The 19,575-nt window shown below is 35.8% G+C and overlaps 1 protein-coding gene across 1 annotated transcript in view; it reads right to left on the bottom strand.

Moving 5' to 3' along the window:
- LOC101892889 (large ribosomal subunit protein eL29) overlaps nt 1–16,513 on the bottom strand; it is a 63,303-nt gene extending 46,790 nt beyond the window's left edge. The window contains exon 1 of the mRNA XM_059125731.1: nt 16,504–16,513. The gene's annotated coding sequence lies outside the window, so the exon portion shown is untranslated. The remainder of the gene's footprint in view (nt 1–16,503) is intronic.
- Between the last annotated feature and the right edge of the window lie 3,062 nt (nt 16,514–19,575).

The following is a 19,575-nucleotide window of genomic DNA, read 5'->3' as shown; positions in this document are numbered from 1 at the left end:
GTGTTGGGGGTATTATAAGTTTGATTGGGCCAAAAATTATGTAACACCTCGAAATATTGGTTTCCCACATAGGAAAGTATATATGGATCTTCCTATCTCGCCGAGCTGAGTCGATCTAGCTATGTATGTCCGTCCGCCCTTCTGTCCATGTTAATTTGTAATCATTCTATAGGTCGCAATTATGGCTGTAGAGTAAGCTCGACATATCGCAATATTCCATTCGGCAAAGCTAAAAAGTTGCTTGGCTTGGCCAAAAGTGGTGAACTACCGAATTTGGTTTTCTCCGATGAGAAAACATTCGTTGTCCAGCAATTTGTAAACAAACTAAATGATCGTGTTTACTTGCCAAACACCAGGTCAGCTGAAAATGTGCACCCTCCATAACAGCCGATGGTCGCTCTCCGCTCGTATTAATCGACCGTGGCATCAAAATAAATGCCGAATATTATCGCGAAAATATTCTGGAGGGTATATTAGAGCCTTGGGCATGCAAACATTTTGGCCGCAGACCTTGGACATCCCAGCAGGACTCAGCATCATCGCACTCAGTACGCGCCACCTAAGAATGTTACAAAATCAGATTCCTCGCTTCATTTCAAGCCCAAAATGGCCACCAAAATCTCCGAATACCAATCCGTTGGAGTATTGTGTCTGGAGTATATTGGAAAGCAAGGTTGGCACTAAAAAATACCAAAGTGTCGATCGCCTCAAGCAAGCGCTTCGTCGGAAATGGACCAAAATACCGCAGAGCCATATTCGGGCAGCGTGTGACGGTTCGCCGTTCGTGGCAAAGGTGACCAATTCAAACAAATCTAAACTTATTCTAAAGTTTGATGCTATTTCCGCAATTTTTTATCTCACCCTATTTATCCGATATATTTACTATCGGCGTCTACGTAACAATCAGAATTGACCTGTTCGTCTATTTTTGATTTCGCCGGAATGTTATGGTCTATTCCGCCCACTAAATATAACCCGAAGACCATCAAAATTAGAAGGATCCTGCCCAGCTCTAAGGTCTAGCCCCATGCTATAATTGCGACCTGTAGAGCAACTACAAAATCAGGAAGTTTTTCAATTTTTGGTCCATTATATTATGCGATCATATCCAAAAGCAATAGACTTCTATTCTGGCCCTAGCCCCACCTCCATTCTAAATTTCGAGAAGATCGGGCCATAATTGCGACCTGTAGAGTGATTACAAATTAACATGGACAGAAGGGCGGACGGACATTCCAGGCGACGCGGGTTTCAATCAAGTCGCTTCTTTATTTTTCGAACCATTCCTGCTGATGTTGCTGTTTTTTTCTGTCCACTTTCTTGACGAGCGATGGTACGAGACACAAAAGATTTATTCACATTTAAATGCTGGAGTGCTCTAAGGACTCCCACTTGCGGTTTTTCCGCCACGCTTGAATTACGCTTGAATTCCATCACGAATATTTTTTTTCTGGAAAATTCTCACCAAAATGCTTTTGTTACAACAATGTAATGAGCTCCACAGTCTTAAGTTGGCTGCAGTGTTTTCATCTCACCCTGTACACCTTCTGTAAAAAAACCTGCGAAATGACACCTTCAAAAATCTTAGTAAAAATTCGCATTCCTAGTAAAAATTCCAGCTTCTAGGTGATATATTTCTTCGAGGAGGTTTCCCAAAAGAACTTTGAAGTTTTTTTAACCCCTCGAATTCAGATCCAATGACGACTAGAGAAGTTTTCTCAAAAATACTTTGAAGAGAATTCCTCTAAATCCATTAAGAATTCACATTTTTATGTTAGCCAGTGTTTCGATAAGCTCCCTTAAAAATCGGGTATTTTATCCCAAACAATTGAAAACGTCAATAAATGAAATTCAAAAACACAGTGCAATAAAAGTGAATCTCCACATTTTTTTGGATTCCCACGAGATTTTTTTTTTTTGTGATTCATTTTTAAAAAGGATATTTTATGGCCTACATAACATTTATCGGATACGCTATTTGATGTACTTGTAATTGTGTGTGTGTGTGTGCGATTGGCATCCTTTCCACACAGAAGGGATGAATTGCTGTGGCATTTTTTCCATTCTTCTTTTATTTAATACGATTTCTCTTCATTTTTTTATAACTTGCAATTGTTTATCAACGGTCATGACAACAGCGTGTGAGTGAGTGCATCATTGTCGGCATCGATTGTAAATAAATTCCAATTTGTTTCGCCAGCTACTGATGATATACTACGTCATGGCGGCGAATAATGAAATAACCTTACATCCCATTGAGTATTAAGGGATGTTTGGATAGGGTATTAGTTTTCGCTTCTCTTTTTGAGAATATGTTTGCATTCGCTGTACAAACATTTCCTACAGGTAGTAACTTCTGGATTTGAGTATCATTAATTTTAAAACCGATTAAGGATTCGGAATTTTTGTTAATTGGCATTTATCGTGACCATTTGGTTAATGGATGTTCCTCTTTTTGAATACAATTTATTATTTTATCATCTATTCCCCTTTTCATATATCGCGCTCATGAGGTGAAAGGCTTTTTGAGACGTATTTGTTAAAATATTCCACATTTTAAATAATGGCTTGACCCGATATGCTATTTCGACAAGGCGGTTAGCGTCGGAATGATCTACAATTATTATACCCTACACCACTAGGTAGTCAGGATATTATGTTTTTGTGCATTTGTTTGTAACAGACAAAAGGAAACGAGATAGACCCACAGTTCCTTTTGGTGATCTGCATAGAATCACATTTTGAGTCGATTTATGCATGTCCGTCCGTCCGTCCGTCTTTCTGTCCGTCTGTCCATGTAGTTTTGTAAACAAAGTACAAGTCGCATTTATTTCCCGAATTAGCTGAAATTTTGCACTAATTTGTTTGAACCTATTGAAATTGGAGATAATCGGTCAAAATTTAGATATAGCTCTCATATATATATTCGTCCAATTTGCCTTATTTTGTGCACCAAACTTGTAATATCAGCCCAAATAGTATGGAATTTTGCACGTACGACCAGATTGGACCTGAAAATAAGTATGCCCAATTTGATCGAAATCGGATCAGATATAGCTATAGCTCCCATATATATCGTAATATGGACTCCGTAGTAACGATATTCGGGAAAATATATCAAATACAGCTCAGAAATACCTGCCTCGACAAATTTAGTAGAAATCGACTCAGATGAGGATATTCCTCCCATATATTAGTTCCTTTGGACTTTTAATTATTACAATAATCTTAGTTAGTATGATTTAATTCTCACAAATTCCCCATTAAAAATTTTATTTGTTATGTGAAGCTCTACTAAATGTGCAAAGTGGTGTAGGGTATCATAAAGTCGGTCCGTCCGACTTTAAGACTTTCTTTACTGGTATAAATATCTGACCATGGAAATAACCACTTTTCATGTTCGGGAGCAACTTAACTGTGTCATATCATCTATACTATAAATCCTTCTGCGGCGAAATGTCTCCTTTGAAAAAATCGTGAAAATCCGAAATCCGAAACTAATAATATTTATAGTAGGTTTTGGAATCAATAATGTTTATACCCTACACCACATAGTGGTAAGGGTATTATGCCTTTGTGCATTTGTTTGTAACATGGAGAAGGAAACGAGATAGACCCATAGTTACTTTTGAGAACCTTCATAGAATCATTTTCTGAGTCGATTTATGCATGTCAGTCCGTCTGTCCGTCCGTCCGTCTGTCCATGTATTCTTGTGAACAAAATGCAGGTCGCATTTATTATCCGATTGAGATGAAATTTTCCAAACAATATTTTTTGGCCCAAGGACGAACCCTATTGAAATTGGTGAGAATCGGATTAAATTTAGATATAGCTACCATATATATCTTCATCCGATTTCGGGTTAAATGTGCACCAAATGTCCACTATCAGTCCAAATTACCTGAATTTTGGCACACCCAACCGAGTTCGGCCTAGAAGCAAGTATATCAAGAGCTATAGCTCCCATATATATCTTTCAACCGATTTGATCTTTAAGTCCCTCACATTCCTACTATGCACTCCACAACCGTGATATTTGGTACCAGATATTAGATGGAGCACAGAAATAGCTGTTTTAAACTTTATCGAAATCGGTTCAGATTTGGATATAGCTCCCATATATATCTTCATCCGATTTCGGGTTAATTGACCACCAAATGGCCGATATAAGTCCAAATGGATTGAATTTTAGTACATCGGACCAAATTCAGCCTAGAAGCAAGTGTATCAAATTTAGTGAAAATCGGTTCAGATATAGATATAGCAACCATATATATGTTTCATCCGATTTAGTGTTTTAATCTCCTACATTCGTAATATTCACTCCACAACCGTGATATTTGGTACCAGGTATTAGATGGAGCACAGGAATAGCTGTTTTAAATTTTATCGAAATCGGTTCAGTTTTGAATATAGCTCCCATATATATCTTCATCCGATTTCGGGTGATTGACCACCAAATGGCCGTAATAGCATCAATTTTGGCAAATCCGACCGAAACCAGCTTAGAAGCAAGTACACCAATTTTAGTAAAAATCGGTTCAGATATAGCTATAGCTCCCATATATATCTTTCATCCGATTTGGTCTTTAAGTCCCTCACATTCGTAATACGCACTCCACAGGAATGATATTTGGTACCAGATATCAGATAAAGCCCAAAATTAGTTGATTTTAATTTTATTAAAATCTGTTCCGATTTGGATATGCCTCCCATATATATCTTCATCCGATTTCGTGTTAATTGTGCATCAAATAGCCAATATCAGCCCAAATGGCATGAATTTTGGCAAATTCTACCGATACCAGCCTATAAGCAAGTACACCAATTTTAGTAAAAATCGGTTCAGATATAGCTATAGCTCCCATATATATGTTTTTTAAATTGATATAAATACCGAAATGGTTGAATAATACGCTATATTCCATAGTAGCATTATACAATTCGACTGTTTTACTCAGCTACCTTCATAACTGAGGGGAAACCAATTATTCCAATTTCCGTTCCTTCAATTCCCAACTAATATTAGGAATTGTTTCAGACATCTGTACAGCCCCATAGTGATGAGAATCGATTATTCTAACGATTTCAGGTTAATTGTGCACTAAATGGTCAATATCAGCCCAAATCACCTGAATTTTCATAAGACCGAATTCAGTCTAGAAGCTAATACGTCAAATTTGGTTCAGAGATAGCTATAGTTCGTAAAGTGCACGATAGAATTAGATAGATTTTGATTTTGTACGCAATATCTCATAGAGCTCTGAAATGCCCTGTATAAACCTTTTTACGAGAGCTCTACTAAATATGCATAGTGGTGTAGGGTATCATATAGTCGGCCCCGCCCGACTATTGAGCTTTCCTTACTGGTTTTCTGTTGGAAAAATTCTTAAAAATTCACGCTCCTATAATTTCTTTAAAATCCAATTCGTATCAGACCTAAGACTAATATAAATATTACAACGTGACAGATATGGACTATATCGACTACTTCCTGGACTTTATATGAGATATATGCAACTTTTTTTTGGATTATTTGGAAATATGCGTAAGGTAACAAATACAGCGGACCGAAGTATTTCATATTCATACTTCATCTAATACAGATATGCATCTAATGTAGCAAGTTGTAAAGAATCGCCGACTTGTTTCGCAAGTTATGACAGATACAAGTAATGGAATTTGTGACCCTTTCTGGGTGAGATACCAGGAGGGGTTGACAGAAGAAATGGTGCGATATCTACCATCTTTATAAGAGATCTTGTGTTAATGGAAAGATCGTTATTTTCGCGTTTTATGAGCTTCATGGATACGAAAAATTTTGAAACTTTGTGGGGGAGATACCCGAAGGAGTGGACCGATATATACCATCTTCACACCAGACTTGGGGCTAATAAAAATTGTGATTTGTGTAATTTGAAGAGAACCGGATGCTAATTTCGGATTTTATGATCGTTTTGGTTATTCAAAATTGTAGCCCTTTGTGGGGCAGGTACCAGAAGGAATGGTCCGATCTATAACATATTCACAAAAGATCTTGTGTTGAGGAAAATATTGAGATGTGCCATGGAATCGGATGATACTTTCGTGTTTTTTTTTCGAGTCTCATGAATATTCAAAATTTTGACACTTTGTGGGTAAGGTAACAGAAGGTGTGGACCGATATTTTCCATCTTCACGCCAGACTTTGGAATAATAAAAATATTGTGATAAGACAATCGGACTCTTATATTACATTTTATAAGAGTTATACATTTTCAATAGTTTTACCGTTTGTGGGAGAGGTACTCGGAGTATACCGATATTGTCCATTTTTGCGCCTGACCTAGCGCTGATGCAAATATTAGGATATCCAAAGTTGGAGTAAAATCTGATTGGAGTAAAATCTGATTATCCTTGCTCTTTCTGTGCAATAAATTATTTTCTTTGAAAATATTGATATTTTGTGGGGAAGGTACCAGAAGGAGTGGGCCGATGTTGTCCATCTCCGAACTCGATCTAAGTTTGACAATAATATTACGATGTACCAAGTCTGGATCAAATCGGATACTCCCTTCGAGAATTATCGTGCGCATCAGCCAGATAGACGGACGGACGGACGGACGGACGGACATCGCTAGATCGACTTCAAATGACCTGAAAAGGGTTTGTTCCAAAGGGACTATAGTCTAAAACTGTAGTTTCGATTGTACATATTGCGGATCGTCAAATCCTTCACAAGTCTTAAAAACTCACATTTTTTGAGTAGTGTGTCTTTTGAAAAGTCTTCCTTAAAATCCACGGTTTTTGGACTAGGATATCTTTAGAAGAAATCTTTAAAAAGTGAAATTGTTTTTAATTGAGAATGTCCTTGAAAAGAATTTTAAAAAGAAGTCCTTGATTTTTTTTTTTTTGTAAGTCACTATTAGTCAAGGCGCCGGTTAAAAATCCTCGTTTAAAAATGAAATTCACATTTTATTTTTTTCAAATACAGATGCCCTTTGAAAAAATGTCCTTCGTATATAGAGGACACACATTTTATGTGACCTTTGAAAACATCTTTAAAAGGATTATTCTTAAAAAAATTTATTTTACCTAGTATTTTGCAAGACCTATGTCCTTATGTCTAGAAATTCCTTTGAAAAGTCTTTCAACAATTCGCATATTTTCGGTCTGTAAGTCCCTTAATAGTTCTTCTGAAAAATCCACGTCTTAAGATAGTCTGAAAGTAAAAAAATAATATTTTTTCAAAAAAAAAAAAAAAAAAAATTTTTCTCAAAAATCTACGTTTAAAGGAAATGTTTTATATTTTTTAAAATATTCTTAAAGAATCCATATTAAAGGATATGATGTCCCTTATAAAATGTGAATAAAAATCAGGTTTAAGGATATGATAATCCTTTGAAGAAAAAATTTTACGAATATCCACTTTTAGGGTATGACGATACTTTAACAAATATTCTGAAACTTTAAGGAAAGGATAATTCTTTAAATGTTCCTAAAAATCCAATTTTAAAGTACTACCGGTCCTTTGAAAAGCCTCTGAAAAAATATTCCCAAACATTAACGTTTTAGGCATCACTGATCCTTTGAAAATCTAAGGTTAAAGGAAATGTTTCCCTTTTCTAAAAATAAGGACATGATATCCTTGTAAAATATCCTTAAAAACCAGGCTTAAGGAAATAAAAAAATATGAATATCCACTTTTAGGGTATGACGATGCTTTGATAAATATTATGAAACTTTAATTAAAGGATAATTCTTTTTTTTGTTCTTAAAAATCCAATTTTAAGGTACTACCGGTCCTTTGAAAAGCCTCTGAAAAAATAACGTTTTAGGCATCACTGATTCTTTGAAAATCTAGGGTTAAAGGAAATGTTCCCCTTTTTAAAAATAAGGACATGATATCCTTGTAAAATATCCTTAAAAACCAGGCATAAGGATATGAAAAAAATGTTTACAAATATTAAATATTAAATTTTGAGGATATGGTAGTCCTTTAAAATTTCATCAAAATCCAATTTTAAGAAACTATTGGTCCATTGAATAATCTCTGAAAATCATTCCAAACATTTACATTTAAGGCATTACTGATCCTTTGAAAACTTATAGAAACACATTGACGTTTATGGACATGATAGTCCTGATGCTCCTTTGAAAAATGCTTTCTGAAAAATATCCTTAAAAATTCTCTACAAATCTATGTTTAAGGATATAATGATCCTTTGATTCCTTTCGTGGTCCTTAGAAAAATATTCTACGTAGCCTTTAAAAAAATATTCCTAAACATTAAGGATTAATGTAATACTGATCCTTTAAAAAATTATAAAAAATAACATTTATGGGCATGATAGTCCTTTGAAATGTATTGATGAAAATCCGCTTTAAAGACATGTCTTCTGAAGGATATCCTTACAAATAATTTACAAATCTATATTTAAGGATGTAATGATCCTTTGGATTTGTTTTTGAGAATCCTTGAAATTCCTTCTTTGATCTTTAGAAAAATATTCTACGTTAACCCCTTTATTATTAAAAATCCCGGTTGGTCCTTGGCTGTTTATACCCTCCACCATTTTATAGAGGGTATATTATAGCTTTGTCATTCCGTTTGTAACTCCTCAAAATATTCATAAGAGACCCTACAAAGTGTATATATTCTGGATCAGCGTAAAATTCTAAGAGGATTTAGAGATGTTGGTCTGTCTGTGCATCTGTCTGTTGAAATCACGCCATCTTTCGAAGGAATTGAGATAGAAGGCTAAAACTTTCTACACATGTGTATATTACCAGTAGGCAGGTTCGTAAATAGGCCATGTCGGACCACGTTTTCGTATAGCCCCCATAGCGACATTGTTCTCGCGATTTGTTTCAAATTTCACATTCGATGTTTGTAATGGGTACTATAGCCTATGCCTAGAAATTTCGTATGCAGATCCACGTCTGCGTATAGCCTCCAAATAACGGTGCCTACTTTTATTCGGTATTTTGATAATTTTAGTTTGTAATGGGTACGACAGCCTATTGCTCAAAATTTCGTATGCAAATCCTGGTCTTCGTATAGCCTCTATATAACGATACCTCCCTTTATTCGGTATTTTGATGATTTTTTCGATATTATTCGCCGAAATTGTATCATTTTTTGGTATTTGAAGATCTTAATGGATACTACAGCATATGAAAAAGTATAAAGCTCACCATTAAATCTCTATTTTTCGGAATTTGTTGATATTTTTCCCATTCCCTTCAAAATGGTAGAGGGTATAAAAAATTCGCTCTTTTGCTTGTTTCTCTTTGAAAATATTGCAAAAAAATCCACATTTGTCCTTTAAAAATGATTGTTAAATATCCCACTTTAAAGAATAGTTAAATCTTGGCCCTTTGAATAATATTCCCAAAAATACTCGGTCTCTTAAAAAACACTTCTTGGCCCTTTGAATAATATTCTCAAAAAATACTTGGTAGCTTAAAAAATATCCTTTAAAATTCGTCTTCAATTATTGCCAGGCCATTTGAAACGAAAATATTCTTTAAAAACTACCGATTGTCCTTAAAATTGGCATTATGTGTCCGCTCTCATTAGTTATTCTCATGTTGTCCGAATGTTCCTTTGGACTCTTCTCCATATGTGCTCACTACGTGATGTGGACATAAGCCACCCATGCACACGTTTTTGATATTTCCAGTTAATTTAATGAAAATCAAGATTTTCCTATCAATACCCAGAATGGGTGACACCAAAACACACACACACACACGCAATGGAAGCGACCTTTGCTCGCGTGTGTTCTGTTATAAATTTATGATTTGATGGTTTGAAACACAACTACTGTTCGAAGAGTTTTAACTTAAAATTTTACTGGAAAATATTGACCCCATGCATCTGGCTTTTGAATTATAATAACACCCCGTTAGGGTGTCACTAATTCTCGAGAGTATGGAAAAGTCACGTTTCACTCAGGGAGATGTTTTCCTTGGCCATGCTACCTTGGAGTTTGTTGTTATTTAGGTTGAGACAATTCCATTGAAATGTTTTTTTTTTTTCATTTTCAAACAAAACAAGGAAGTTGTTTAGCATAAATGCCTGCTTTTCTATTCTATTCAGTCTTCAGACCTTTCAAGATGCCTTATCTATACTGGAGATTTGTTCCACTCTCTCTCTCTCCCTCTTTTGTGGCTGTGTGCTCTTTTATGTTTGTGTGCCTTGATTTCCCAATCCTTTGACAATCCCAAAATTCTTTGCTCTGCCATAATTTCATTTTCTTGAACTATTGTTTGAATCTGTTTTGTCTCACTTCGCGGAGTTCGTTCATTACCTGTTTCGGCTTCCGTTATTTGTCTTCTGCCTTTACTACCGGAAATAGTTGAATGTATTTGCTTTTGTTGTAATTGTTTTTGCTTCTCTGTAATTATCATTGCAATGAGAGAGCCACAACAATGGTTCATTAACATTTTTCCATGTTCTCCGTCCGGAATAAAAGATTGACATTTGAAGAGCCAAAGAAAAAAAAAACAAAATCATGGAATGTAAACTCATAAATTATGGGCTGATAAGCAGGACCAAGAAATTTAATGGGGGGTAGACAAAATGGAATTCTCTTCTTGAATTTCAGCTTTTGAGATGGACATGAAATTACTTCGACATTTATGTACATAAATAATCTGCGACAGAAGATAGCCATCTGCGAAGACATTTGTGAGGTCCGTAGTTGTGGATTTTTTTTAAAATGCTTTGGCATCTTGTTTGTATTTTTATCGCACAGGAATATTTTCCTAATTCTCTGTTTGTTGGACAGATAAGAATGAATCCAAAATCCAGTAATTCATGGTTCTGGATAGGTCTTTATCGGCCCATATTGGGGTGTGGCCTCCATAACACTGTAATTCATTTTGAAGGTTTATAACAAAATGAGCAGAAATACAATTTTTGTGGCATTTTGCAGGTTTCTTCTTCTTGAGTTCTGGTGGCCAATCGAAGGTGCACATTTTCAGCTGACCTCTTTGGCAAGTAAACACGATCATTTTGTTTGTTTACAAACTGCTGTACAACGAATGTTTTCTCATCGGAGAAACCCAAATTCGACAGTTCACCACTTTCGCCCTAGCGAAGCAACTCTTTAGCTCCTTTGAGCCTATTTTCTTTCTGTTGCGTCGTAAGTTTTTGCACTCTTTGGAATTTTAATGGCTATACCCCGAGCTCATTTTTATACCCTCCACGTTGGACCAATTTCACCACAACTTGAGAAAAGTATTAACAACAAGTAAGCAAAGGCTACAGTCGAGCGGGGCCGACCGTTGAATACCCTACAACACTATAATAAACGATACAGTTTATATAGGCGAGATACTCGAAAGAATTCCACAAGATATTGTGACAAATAATAAAAGCAAACCATCAGGTTCCGTTCTCTAATTTTCGAATAATAGCAACTTAAACTAATTTGCTCATTTCCAATTTATTGGTAGATGTTGCACGTAAATGGTCATCCTAGATCTGGAACCAATATTTCCCAAAGACATATAATCTCTCAGAAGTGGCCAAAGATTAACATTTATTATTGGTTTTTGACTGAAACGCATCTATATGAGATACAGACATTTGACTATATTCTTCAACGAAATCAGCGTTAACGAAATTGTCAGAAGTGCGTCTTTCCTGTATTTGTGAATTCTCCAAAAAGTCACTGGAATGGACATTTTCGTATTTTGTCTATAAAAGTTGGCAAACTCCTTCACACATTGTATATTTTTGGATGGCCACCCAAAACTGCTTGGCTTTTGCAATGTCCGGTAACCCCCATAATTACGACCTGCTGACAATTTTGCACTTTTTGGTTCATTTCAACCCCTAAATATATTTCGATCATCTCCAAAAAGAGTAGGCTTCTATTCTGACCCTCATCTTATCCCCATGCAAAATTTCGTAAGGATCGGGCCATAAATGCGATCTGTATATGATATCCTGATATCCTAACTACTTAGTTTTGTTAGCTGTAGAAATATTACCAAATGTTTAATTCAAAATGAAAATATGCCAAAAATATGACAAAATTGAAAAAATATGAGAAAATGTTAGAAAATCAATATTTTCATCTTTAGAGAGATGTTTTTATGCGATTTTTTTCGATGTTTTTTCTTTCTTCTTTGATAAACATATATATCGCACATATTTTCTATATATCCGTTTTGTTGGATGTTAACATCAATGTAAAGATCAGAAGTAACCTTGTCATGGCTTTGTGATTTCGACGGGATCTAAAATATTCGCGGTTTAATGAAAAATTTTGAATTTTTTCAACAAAAAGATATGATCTATTTTACCCGCTAAATATTATCCGATGACCACCCAAATGGGTAGGCTTTTTGTCAGCCCTAAACTCTAGCTACATGCGAAATTCCGCGTCGATTGGTTTATAATTGCGACCTGTAGAGCAAGTGCAAAATCAGGAATTTTTTCAGTTTTTGGTCCATTTCAACCCCTAAATATTATGCGATCATCACTAAAAGAAATAGGGTTCTATTCTGACCCAAGCCCCACCTCCATTTTAAATTTCGTGAAGATCGGACCATAATTGCGACCTGTAGAGTGATTACAAATTAACATGGACAGACGGACAGACGGACGGACGGACATACATAGGTAGATCGACTCAGCTCGGCGAGATAGGAAGATCCATATATACTTTCCTATGTGGGAAATCAATATTTCGTGGTGTTACATAATTTTTGGCCCAATCAAACTTATAATACCCCCAACACATAGTGTTGTAGGGTATAAAAATCCGAAAACTACTCAAATAAAAAATAATTTTGAGTCGGCAGTTGCTTTTATTTGTGCTTTTTGATCAGTTTTTTTATACCCTCCACCATACTATGGAGGGTATATTAATTTTGTCATTCCGTTTGTAACTCCTCGAAATATTCATGTCAGACCCAACAAAGTATATATATTCTTGATCAGCGTAAAATTCTAAGACGATTTAGCCATGTCCGTCTGTCTGTCTGTGTGTCTGTCTGTCCGTCTGTCTGTCTGTCTGTCTGTCTGTCTGTCTGTTGTAATCACGCTATCTTTCGAACAAATTGAGATAGAAGGCTAAAATTGTGCACACATGTATATTTTCCCAGTAGGCAGGTTAAGTTCGTAAATGGGCCATGTAGGTCCAAGTTATCATATAGCCCCCATATAACGGTACCTCCCGATATTCGGTATTTTGATGATTTTAGCGACATTATTCACCGGAATTATTTCAATTTTGGTATTTGAAGTTCGTAATGGATACTACAGCTTAAGACAGAAAATTATCTGTGCAGGTCCACGTCTTCATATAGCCCCCACATAACGGTACCCCCCGATATTCGGTATTTTGATGATTTTAGCGACATTGTTTATCGGAATCGTTTCAAATTTGGTATTTGAAGTTCGTAATGGATACTTCATCTAAAGTCAAAAAATGAGCCATGTAGGTCCACGTCTTCATATAGCCCCCATATAACGGTACCCCCCGATATTCGGTATTTTAATGATTTTAGCGACATTATTTACAGGGATTGTTTCAAATTTCGCATGTGAAGTTCGTAATGGATACTTCAGCCCATGCCAGAAAATTGTCTGTGCAGGCCCACGTCTTCGTATAGCCCCCATATAACGGTACCCCCCATATTCGGTATTTTGACGATTTTAGCTACATTATAAACAGATTTTTCTTCAAGTTTCGCATTTAAATATTGTAATAATTTATGACAAAAGTTGCCTATGCAGGCCCACGTCGTCGTATAAGCATTCGGTATTTTTAAGATTTTAACTGAATTTTTAACGGTTTTTTTTTGGAAATTGCCAAATTTGTACCAAATGGTGGAGGGTATTAAAAGTTCGGCCCGGCCGAACTTACAGCTTTTTTACTTGTTTTTTTTTAAATCAGCTATTTGACATTTTAGATGGTGTCCGGTCCGCCTGTCTGTTGAAATCACGATACATTTACACGAAAATTTAGCAGAGCAATTTGTATTGTGTCTAGGATGGTTGGTATTGAAAATGAGATATATCGGTCCACGTTGTGGTATCGTCCCCAGATAACGGTACCTCCGATTTTCGGTATTTTGATAGTTTTGCCACATTTTTCACGGATTTGTCTAAAATTTGGTATTTGTGGGTCATAATGGGTCCTAGTTCGTGTGGCGAAACATTGTATGTATAGGTCCACGTTTTGGTATAGCCCCCATATAACGGTATCTCCCGATATTCGGAATTTTAATGGTTTTTGCCACATTTCTTCTAATGTTTCCTTTACTCTAAGGTGGAGGGTATTAAAAGTTTGGCCCGGCTGAACTTAATTTTTTTTACTTGTTCAATATTTGTCGAATGGAATATTGCGATATGTTCAGCTCACGAGCCATTTTTCGGCCACTGCGACGCGGGTTTCGATCAAGTCGCCTCTTTAGATTTCGAACAATTTCTGCTGATGTTGCTGTTTTCTTTCGTCCACCTCCTTGACGTCTAGCTACGCTACCAGTATCACTGTAACGAGCGATTGTACGAGACACAAAAAAATTTATTCACATTTAAATGCTGGAGTGCTCTAACGATAGCCACTTGTGGTTTTCCAGCCAAATATAGAGATATCACACTATCATGCTTGAATCCCATCATGAATATCCTTTTTTCTGGAAAATTCTCACCAAAATGCTTTTGTACGCTTGTAAACAATACAATGAGCTGTCATTGAAATAAATTTAATAGATGTCGGACGAGTGGCTTAGAAATGACAGCAGTCTGAAATTGGTTGCGGTTTTTTTCTTCTCACCCTGTATATAAAAGAGTAGTTAAAGAACTGATTGACTGATCGGGTATCAACGACCACTCGAAATGGCTGAAGGTAGCATCTTGAAATTTTGAACGAGGGTCGGTCTTGATGCGTAGGCGTGTGGTAGGGCTGGGTTTTTGGACACTAAATGTACTTATATTTACTAAAAATTTAATACCTTGTTTTGGACAAAAGGAATGAGTTCGGAGCTGAAATCTAAATAAGCCCGAGAGCCACTCATGTAGTTCAGTATAGATGTACCTAAAAGGGCACTTAACATCCAAAATGGTACCATTCGGTATTATCTAAATGGATAGAGATAAAAACTGAAAATTTGGTATGAGAATCAAGGCTGGAAAGAAAGTTTGATATGCAAATATGTGGTATTGAAAACGTGTAATAAGTGTGCGAACTAAATGGTTCTAAATTTAGAAAAGTTTGGTTTAGAATGAACTGCTGAAGCTGAGATATTGAATTGGGGTCCGTTTTGGTGGCAGTTTTTTTATATGGAGGTGGTTTTGGAAATATGTACTACAAGTGCACGAAAGGTACTAAATAGTACTGTATTTGGTACAATTTCGTATTGGGTGAAAATATAGTGCTTTAAATCTTAAACTTGGTATTGGGATCACTTTTCATGTGTAGCCAGGACATAGAAAGGTGGTTTCGGAAATGTGTACCTAATTGTACAAAGTACTGTATGCTATTATATTTGATATTGGATGGAGGGTTAGATATACAATTCTGAAATGTGATATTTAGATTACTGATGGTAACCTTGTTTAAGATTTGGCGGTGGCTTGTAAATACGTCCTATATTTATACGAAAAGTACTAAATAGCACTAAATTTGGTATTAGATGAAGGGATAGGGCTGGAATTCTCCAATTTGATACTGAGATCTCCGTTAGTATCTGGTATTGAGATATGGAAGGGGTTTTGAATATGTGTACTAAATTGTAGGGAAATAACTAAATGGTACAAAATTTTGATATTGGGTAACGGAATAGGGCAGAAATCCTGGTGAAGGTTTAGCAAATGCGGGTACATAGATGTAGATTGTTTTGGATATGCAATTGTGCACACATGAGTATAGGTTAAGTTCGAAAATAGGTCAAGTCGGTCCACGTTCCCGTAATGCCCCCATATGACGATACCTCCCGGTATTTTGATAATTTTAGCGACATTTGAGATCAGAAATGCTTTAAGATCTTAATGGATAGTACAAAGTATGACAGAAAATGGTCTATGCATGTCACCGTCTTGGTACAGCCCACATATTACGGTACATCCTTTTATTCGGTATTATCGACATTATTCGCCGTTTTAATTTCGAATTTGTAATTCGGAATGGTTACCTTATCCATTGACATACAACTACTTATGCAGGCCCTTTTATACCCTCCACCATACATAGTATGGAGGGTATATTAAGTTCGTCATTCCGTTTGTAACTCATCGAAATAATAATCTTAGACCCAACAAAGTGTATATATTCTTGATCAGCGTAAAATTCTAAGACGATTTAGCCCTGTCCGTCCGTCCGTCTGTTCGTCTGCTGTAATCACACTACAGTCTAAACGAATTAAGATAGGAAGCTAAAATTTTGCATAGATCTCTCTTTTGTCTGCAGGCAGGTCAAGTTCGAAGATGGGCTATATCGGTGCACGATATCGTAAAGCCCCCATATAACGGTACCCCCCGGTATTCGGTATTTTGACGATTTTTTGACGGGGTTTTTTGTGAGCACTTTACTCCCCGACAGAGAATTTTTTATATAGGTTAATGATATCGTATAGCACCCATATAACCGTACCCCCGATATTCGGTATTTTGACGATTTTAGCCACTTTTTCCAATGGAATTATCTGAAAATCCACACAAGGAGTTCCTTGTGAGTGCTTTACACTCAGACATAGATTTGTCTTAATAGGTCCACAATATCATATATACCCCCATATATCGGCACCTTCCTATATTAGATATTGTAAAGATTTAAAATAAAATTTAATGGATTTTATTTTTTTGAAAATTTTCTAATTTGTTCCAAATGGTGGAGGGTATTCAAAGTTTGGCCCGGCCGAAATTAATGCTTTTTTACTTGTTTTAGTTAAACTGTACTTTTTGACTATTTTATACCTTCCACTATACTATGGAGGGTGTATTAACTTTGTCATTCCTCGAAATACTCATGTCAGATCCAACAAAGTATATATTCTTGATCAGCGTAAAATTCTAAGTCGATTTAGCGATGTCCGTTTGTCTATCTGTCTGTCCGTATGTCTGCTGTAATCATGCTATCTTTAGAACGAATTGAGATAGAAGGCTAAAATTTTGCACACATGTTTATTTTGCCAGTAGGTAGATTAAGTTTGTAAAAGGGCCATATAGGTCCATGTTTTCAAATAACCCTTATATAACCGTACCTGCCGATATTCGGTATTTTGATGATTTTAGCGACATTATTCATCGGAATTCTTTTGGAATTCAAATTTGGTATTTGAAGTTCGTTATGGATACTACAGCTTATGAGAGAAAATTGTCTGTGCAGGTCCACGTTTTCATATAGCCCCCATATAATGGCACCTCCCTATATTCGGTATTTTGATGATTTTAGCGCCATTATTTACCGGAACTATTTCAAACTTGATGTTCGTAATGAATACTACAGCTTATGACAGGTCCACGTCTTCGTAGAACCCCCATATAACGGTACCTCCCGATATTCTGTATTTTAATGATTTTAGGGACATTTTTCGCCGAAATTGTTTCAAATTTGGTATTTGAAGTTCGAAATGACTTCAGCCGAAGACAGAAAATTGTCTGTGCAGGTCCACGTCTTCGTATAGCCCTCATATAATGGTTTCTCCCGATATTCGGTATTTTGATGATTTTAGCGACATTATTCTCCGGAATTGTTTCAAATTTGGTATTTGAAGTTCGTAATGGATACTACAGCCGAAGACAGAAAATTGTCTATGCAGGTCCACGTTTTGATATAGCCCCCAAATAATGGTACCTCCCGAGATTCGGCATTTTGATGATTTTAGCGACATTATTCACCGGAAATGTTTCAAATTTGGTATTTGAAGTTCTCAATGTATACTACAGCCTATTACAGAAAATTGTCTGTGCAGGTCAACGTTTTCATATAGGCCTCGTATAATGGCACCTCCCTATATTCGCTATTTTCACGATTTTAGCCACATTATTTACCGGAACTATTTCAAATTTGGTACTTTAAGTTCGTAATGGATACTACAGCCTATGACAGAAAAATGCCTGTGCAGATCCACGTTTTATAACCCCCATGGTACCTCCCTCTATTCGGTATTTTGATGATTTTAACTGCATTATAAACAGATTTTTTTTCAAATTTCGCATTTGAATATTGTAATAGCTTAATGCAAGAGTTGCCTATGCAGGTCCACGTCGTCGTATAGACCCCTATACAACGGCTACATTGGGTATTTTAAAGATTTTAACAGAATTTTTAACGGATTTCTTTTTTTTTGAAAATTGCCAAATTTGTAACAAATTGTGGAGGGTATTCAAAGTTCGACCCGGCTGAACTTACAGCTTTTTTACTTGTTTTTTTTTTTTTTTTTGTAATTTTTCAAGTTCCTTCCAAATTTTGGAGGGTATTAAAAATTCGGCCCGAACGAACTTAGTTGCTTTTTTAGTTGTTTATTTTTAAGGGGCCAGGGGAAAATAGGTTTTAAATGTTTTTAAGTCTCTTCTCTGAGTATAAACATGGAGTTTCAAAGTCTCTTCTTCGGTCCATCTACCTCAGAGTTTCGGTCACAGTGGTTTCAATGGTATTGGTAAAGAAAGTAATATTTATTTCAAATTCTCCGAAAAAATATATATAAAAACTTACACCCAATGACATTGATGTCATTTAACATGGCATCTCTTCTTATGATGATAAATTACAACAATTTTTTGTCCACCAGATTGGGCATTGTTTTCAAAATGATTTCAATTAAAAAGCATAATGTAAGGGCCTTGGTGCTATTTTATCATTCACAGAATTGAAAGGCTTGAATTTTCTTTTGGGAACTACAAAAGGCCTGCACCAACTGTGAATGGAAGATGTCATTTGATTAAAATGTTCTCCCATATTCAGCCATAAATCTCAATTCGAATTTTTTCAAAAATGAAAACAAAGAGACAACAAGCCCTTCAATTGCCACATTTCCCCACGGGGAAGTAGTTGTGTAAAATTAAGAATATTGTTTTCAAAACTCTTTTTTTCTTGGTGTGGCATTGATTTTTAACAAAGAAATATGAAAATTACTATGAAAAGGCTAAAAAGAGAATTTCTGTGTCGCAGTTATGAGGGTTGTTTGTTACTGGCCTAGAAATCAGAAAAAAAACATACAAAACAAAAAAGAAACAAACAAAATCTGTCATTAGAATCATTAAAATGCTTGCCATAATCTATGGGTGGATGGAGTTTGAATGGTTTTCAATGGTATTCTCTTTCTTGGAAATTTTATTCTTGAGGAGGAAGGGAGGTAAGAAGGTGGTGGTGACCCTCTGCAACGTCTCCCTTGAGTGCAGTTATTGTCATCTTCTTTTGTGAAAAGATTTCTTACCATTACTAATTGCTAGACAAAAGGCAAACATAATATTCTTGGTTTGTAAGATTTTGAGATTGCGCTGAGGGGGTGGGAATGGGAAAGGCTATTTTTGGAATTGTCCAAGGGTGGATTTCTAGAGACTTTAACAATGGTTTTCCTTTGCAAAGGATAATAGTTTTTTTTTTCAAAGAATAAACTATATTGCATTT

Source organism: Musca domestica, unplaced genomic scaffold (genome assembly GCF_030504385.1).
Source record: "Musca domestica strain aabys unplaced genomic scaffold, Musca_domestica.polishedcontigs.V.1.1 35, whole genome shotgun sequence".
Taxonomy (NCBI): domain Eukaryota; kingdom Metazoa; phylum Arthropoda; class Insecta; order Diptera; family Muscidae; genus Musca; species Musca domestica.
The sequence above is the reverse complement of the archived record's forward strand: the minus strand, read 5'-3'. Positions and strand labels throughout refer to the sequence as shown.